We start from the raw sequence: 7152 nt of genomic DNA, 5'->3' as shown, positions 1-7152 counted from the left end.
CAAAGTGGTGGAAGCTCAAGGGGGAGGTAGCTCAGGCGCTTAAGGAGAGGGTCAGTAAGGAGGGCCCTTGGGAGAAACGAGGTGATGCAGATAACATGTTCATGAAGATGGCGACTTGCATTCATAAGGTGGCCTTAGAGGAGTTTGGGTTGTCCACGGGAAGTAGAAGAGAAGCTAAAGATACCTGGTGGTGGAATGATGATGTCCAGAAGGCAATTAAGGAGAAGAAAGATTGTTTCACACGCCTATATCTTGATAGGAATGTAGACAACATAGAGAAGTACAAGATGGAAAAGAAGGCCACAAATCGAGCTATGAGTGAAGCAAGGGGTCAGGTGTATGAGGACCTCTACCAATGGTTAGACACGAAGGAAGGCGAAAGGGACATCTATAAGATGGCCAAGATCCCAGAGAGGAAGACAAGGGATGTCGACCAAATCAAGTGCATCAAGGACGGAGCAGAGCAACTCGTGGTGAAGAACAAGGAGATTAAGCATAGATGGCAGGAGTACTTTGACAAGTTGTTCAATGGGGAGAGTGAGAGCTCTACCATTGATCTGGATGACTCCTTTGATGATACTTGCAGGCATTTTGTGTGGCGAATCTAGGAGTCGGAGGATAAGGAGGCTTTAAATAGGATGAAATGAGGCAAGGTGATGGGCCCTGATTGTATCCCCATTGAGGTGTGGACAGGCCTCGGGGACATAGCGCTAGTATGGCTAACCAAACTTTTCAACCTCATTTTTCGGGCAAACAAGATACCGGAAAAATGGAGATGGATTATATTACTACCAATCTTCAAGAACAAGGAGGATGTTCATGTAGGGGAACGTCGCATGGGAAACAAAAAATTTCCTACGCGCACGAAGACCTATCATGGTGATGTCCATCTACGAGAGAGGATTTCCGATCTACGTACCCTTGTAGATCGCACAGCAGAAGCGTTAATAAACGCGGTTGATGTAGTGTAACGTCCTCACGTCCCTTGATCCACCCCACGAACCGTCCCGCGATCCGCTCCGATCTAGTGCCGAACGGACGGCACCTCCGTGTTCAGCACACGTACAGCTCGACGATGATCTCGGCCTTCTTGATCCTGCAAGACAGACGGAGAGGTAGATGAGTTCTCCGGTAGCGTGACGGCGCTCCGGAGGTTGGTGGTGATCTAATCTCAGCAGGGCTCCGCCCAAGCTCCACAGAAACGCGATCTAGAGGAAAAACCGAGGAGGTATGTGGTCGGGCTGCCGTGGCAAAGTTGTATCAAATCAGCCCTAATACCTCCGTATATATAGGAGGGAGGGGAGGGGCCTTGCCTTGAGGCTCAAGGAGTCCCAAGGGGGTCGGCCGAAGGGGGGGAGGAGGAATCCTCCTCCAATCCTAGTCCAACTAGGATTGGAAGGTGGAGTCCTTCCCTTCCTTCCCACTTCCCCTTTTTTTTTCTTTTCTCTTTGATTTTCTTTTATCCTGCACAGGGGCCTTCTTGGGCTTGCCCACCAGCCCACTAAGAGCTGGTGTAGCACCCCTAAGGCCTATGGGCTTCCCCGGGGTGGGCTGCCCCCCCCCCTCCGGTGAACATCCGAAACTCATTCGTCACTCCCGGTACATTTCCGGTAATGCCGAAAACTTTCCGGTAATCAAATGAGCTCATCCTATATATCAATCTTCGTCTCCTGACCATTCCGGAAACCCTCGTGACGTCCCTGATCTCATCCGGGACTCCGAACAACATTCGGTAACCAACCATATAACTCAAATACGCATAAAACAACGTTGAACCTTAAGTGTGCAGACCCTGCGGGTTCGAGAACTATGTAGACATGACCCGAGGGACTCCTTGCTCAATATCCAATAGCGAAACCTGGATGCCCATATTGGATCCTACATATTCTACGAAGATCTTATCGTTTGAACCTTAGTGCCAAGGATTCATATAATCCCGTATGTCATTCCCTTTGTCCTTCGGTATGTTACTTGCCCGAGTTTCGATCGTCAGTATCCGCATACCTATTTCAATCTCGTTTACCGGCAAGTCTCTTTACTTGTTCCGTAATACAAGATCCCGTGACTTACAATAAGTCACATTGCTTGCAAGGCTTGTGTGTGATGTTGTATTACCGAGTGGGCCCCGAGATACCTCTCCGTCACACGGAGTGACCAATCCCAGTCTTCATCCATACTAACTCAACGGACACCTTCGGAGATACCTGTAGAGCATATTTATAGTCACCGAGTTATGTTGTGACGTTTGATACACACAAAGCATTCCTCCGGTGTCAGTGAGTTATATGATCTCATGGTCATAGGAATAAATACTTCACACGCAGAAAACAGTAGCAACAAAATGACACGGTCAACATGCTACATCTATTAGTTTGGGCCTAGTCCATCACATGATTCACCCAATGATGTGATCCCGTTATCAAGCAACAACACCTTGTACATAGTCAGAAGACCCTGACTATCCTTGATCAACTAGCTAGACAACTAGAGGCTTGCTAGGGATAATGTTTTGTCTATGTATCCACACATGCATCTAAATCTTCATTCAATACAATTATAGCATGGATAATAAACGATTATCTTGATACCGGAATTATAATAATAACTTATTTATCATTGCCTCTAGGGCATAATTCCAACAGTCTCCCACTTGCACTAGAGTCAATAATCTAGTCCTCACATCGCCATGCGAATTACATTGTAATAAATCTAACACCCATATAGTTCTGGTGTTGATCATGCTTTGCCCGTGGAAGAGGTTTAGTCAGCGAGTCTGCCACATTCAGATCCGTGTGCACTTTGCATATATTCACGTCCTCCTCCTCGACGTAGTCGCAGATGAGGTTCAAGCGTCGTTTGATGTGTCTGGTCTTCTTGTGAAACAGTGGTTCCTTTGCTAAGGCAATGGCACCCGTGTTGTCACAAAACAGGGTTATTAGATTCAATGCGCTCGGCACCACTCCAAGATCCGTCATGAACTGCTTCATCTAGACACCTTCCTTAACTGCCTCCGAGGCAGCCATGTACTCCGCTTCACATGTAGAATCAGCTACGACACTTTGCTTGGAACTGCACCAGCTTACCGCACCCCCATTAAGAATAAATATGTATCCGGTCTGTGACTTAGAGTCATCCGGATCTGTGTCAAAGCTTGCATCGACGTAACCTTTTATGGCGAGCTCTTCGTCACCTCCATACACGAGAAACATCTCCTTAGTCCTTTTCAGGTACTTCAGGATATTATTGACCGCCGTTCAGTGATCCACTCCTGGATTACTCTAGAACCTGCCTGCCATACTTATGGCCAGGCTAACGTCCGGTCTAGTGCACAGCATTGCATACATGATAGAACCTATGGCTGAAGCATAGGGGACGGTGCTCATATGCTCTCTATCTTTATCAGTTGCTGGGCGCTGAGTCTTACTCAATCTCGTACCTTGTAAAACTGGCAAGAACCCCTTCTTGGACTGTTCCATTTTGAACCTCTTCAAAACTTTATCAAGGTATGTGCTTTGTGAAAGTCCTATCAGGCGTTTTGATCTATCCCTATAGATCTTTATGCCTAGAATGTAAGCAGCTTCTCCTAGGTCCTTCTAAGAGAAACTTTTATTCAAGTAATCCTTTATGCTCTCCAAAAACTCCACGCCGTTTCCAATCAGTAATATGTCATCCACATATAGTTTTACGAATGCCACAGAGCTCCCACTCACTTTCTTGTAAATATAAGATTCTCCAACCACTTGTATAAACCCAAATGCCTTGATCACCTCATCAAAGCGTTTATTCCAACTCCGAGATGCTTGCACCAGTCCATAAATGGATCGCTGGAGCTTGCACACTTTGTTAGCATTTTTAGGATCGACAAAACCTTCGGGTTGCATCATATAAACTCTTCCTTAAGGAAACCGTTAAGGAACGCTATTTTGACATCCATCTGCCAGATTTCATAATCGAAAAATGCAGCTATCGCTAACATGATTTGGACGGACTTAAGCATCGCGACGGGTGAGAATGTCTCATCGTAGTCAATCCCTTGAACTTGTGAAAAACCCTTTGCCACAAGTCGAGCTTTATAAACGGTCACATTACCATCAGCGTTCGTCTTCTTCTTAAAGATCCATTTGTTCTGAATAGCCTTGCGGTCTTCAGGTAGTACTTCCAAAGTCCACACTTTGTTTTCATACATAGATCCTATCTCGGACTTCATGGCCTCCACCCATTTGTTGGAATCCGGGCCCACCATTGCTTCTTCATAATTCGCAGGCTCATTGTTGTCCAACAACATAATTGATAAGACGGGATTACCGTACCACTCTGGAGTAGTACGCGGTCTCGTCGACCTGCGAGGTTCGACAGGAACTTGATCCGGAATTTCATGATCATCATCATTAACTTCCTCCTCAACCGGCATCGCAATGACAGGGGTTTCCCCTTGCCGTGCGCCACCATCCAGAGGGATGAGAGGTTCGACAACCTCATCAAGTTCTATCTTCCTCCCACTCAATTCTCTCGAGAGAAACTCCTTCTCGAGAAAAGCTCCGTTCTTAGCAACAAACACTTTGCCCTCGGATTTGAGATAGAGGGTATACCCAACTGTCTATTTTGGGTAACCTATGAAGACGCACTTTTCCGCTTTGGGTTCCGCTTTTCAGGTTGAAGCTTTTTGACATAAGCATCACATGGCCAATCTTTAAGAAACGACAACTTTGGTCTTTTGCCATACCACAGTTCGTATGGTGTCGTCTCAACGGATTTTGATGGTGCCCTATTTAAAATGAATGCAGTTGTTTCTAATGCATAACCCCAAAACGATAACGGTAAATCGGTAAGAGACATCATAGATCGCACCATCTCTGTAAAGTACGATTATGATGTTCGGACACACCATTACGCTATGGTGTTCCAGGCGGTGTCAACTGTGAAACAATTCCACATTGTCTTAAGTGAGCACCAAACTCGAAACTCAGATATTCACCCCCACGATCAGACTGTAGGAACTTGATCTTCTTGTTACGATGATTTTCAACTTGCTTCAACTTTTCAAATGTTTCAGACTTGTGCTTCATCAAGTAGACATAACCATATCTACTCAAATCGTCAGTGAAGGTGAGAAAATAACGATACCCGCCTCGTGCCTCCATACTCATCGGGCCACACATACATCGGTATGTATGATTTCCAACAAGTCACTTGCACGCTCCATTGTTCCGGAGAACGGAGTTTTAGTCATCTTGCCATGAGGCATGGTTCGCACGTGTCAAGTGAATCAAAGTCAAGTGACTCCAAAAGTCCATCGGTATGGAGTTTCTTCATGCGCTTTACACCAATATGACCTAAGCGGTAGTGCCATAAAAACATGCCGCTATCATTGTTAACTCTAACTCTTTTGGTCTCAGTGTTATGTATATGTGTATTATCACTATCAAGATTCAATATGAACAATCCTCTCACATTGGGTGCATGACCATAAAAGATATTACTCATAGAAATAGAACAACCATTATTCTCTGACTTCAACGAGTAACCGTCTTGCAATAAACAAGATCCAGATATAATGTTCATGCTTAACGCAGGCACTAAATAACAATTATTTAAGTTCATAACTAATCCTGATGGTAACTGAAGTGAAACTGTGCCGACGGAGATTGCATCAACCTTGGAACCATTTCCCACGCGCATCGTCACTTCATCCTTTGCCAGCCTTCGCTTATTCCGCAGTTCCTGTTTCGAGTTGGAAATATGAGCAACAGAACCAGTATCGAATACCCAGGCACTACTACGAGAGCTGGTTAAGTACACATCAATAACATGTATATCGAATATACCTGACTTTTCTATGGCCGGGTTCTTATCAGCCAGATAGTTGGGGCAGTTGCGCTTCCTGTGACCCATACCCTTGCAATAATAGCACTCTGTTTCAAGCTTAGGTCCAGCTTTGGGTTTCTTCATCGGATTGGCAACAGGCTTGCCGCTCTTCTTCGAATTACCCTTCTTTCCTTTGTCGTTTCTCTTGAAACTAGTGGTCTTATTCACCATTAACACTTGATGCTCTTTACGGAGTTCTGACTCTGCGACTTTCAGCATCGCGAATAACTCGCCGGGTGACTTGTTCATCCCTTGCATGTTATAGTTCAACACGAAGCCCTTATAGCTTGGTGGCAGTGATTGAAGAACTCTGTCAGTGCTAGCCTCTTGCGGGAGTTCAATCCCCAGCTCAGCTAGACGGTTTGAGTACCCAGACATTTTGAGCACGTGTTCACTGACAGACGAATTCTCCTCCATCTTGCAAGCATAGAATTTATCGAAGGTCTCATACCTCTCGATTTGGGCGTTCTTCTGAAAGATAAACTTCAACTCCTGGAACATCTCATATGCTCCACGATGCTCAAAGCAACGTTGAAGTCCCGACTCTAAGCCATACAAGACTGCACATTGAACTACTAAGTAGTCCTCCTTACGTGTTAACCAAGCGTTCTTAACATCTTGGTCAGCCGTAGCGGGTGGTTCATCTCCTAGCGCAGCATTAAGGACATATTCCTTCTTCCCTGCTTGCAGGAGCAACTTAAGATTACGAGCCCAGTCTACAAAGTTGCTTCCATCATCTTTTAACTTAGCTTTCTCTAGGAACATATTAAAATTCATAGTGACAATCGCGTGAGCCATTGATCTACAACACAAATATATTCAAAGTGGACTTAGACTATGTTCAAGATAATTAGAGTTTAACTTAATCAAATTACTTGCTAAACTCCCACTCAAAAAGTACATCTCTCTAGTCATTTGAGTGGTTTATGATCCAATTCCACTAGCTCAAGTCCGATCATCACGTGAGTTGAAGATAGTTTCAGTGATAAGCATCCCTATGATAATCATATCAACTATATGATTCATGATTGACCTTTCGGTCTCATGTGTTCCGAGGCCATGTCTGCACATGCTAGGCTCGTCAAGCTTAACCCAAGTGTTCCGCGTGTGCAACTGTTTTGCACCCGTTGTATGTGAACGTTGAGTCTATCACACTCGATCATCACGTGGTGTCTCGAAACGATGAATTGTAGCAACGGTGCACAGTCGGAGAGAACACAATTTCGTCTTGAAATTTCAGTGAGAGATCACCTCATAATGCTACCGTCGTTCTAAGCAAAATAAGGT

This window comes from Hordeum vulgare, chromosome 4H (genome assembly GCF_904849725.1).
Source record: "Hordeum vulgare subsp. vulgare chromosome 4H, MorexV3_pseudomolecules_assembly, whole genome shotgun sequence".
Taxonomy (NCBI): domain Eukaryota; kingdom Viridiplantae; phylum Streptophyta; class Magnoliopsida; order Poales; family Poaceae; genus Hordeum; species Hordeum vulgare.
This window is presented reverse-complemented; position numbering follows the sequence as displayed.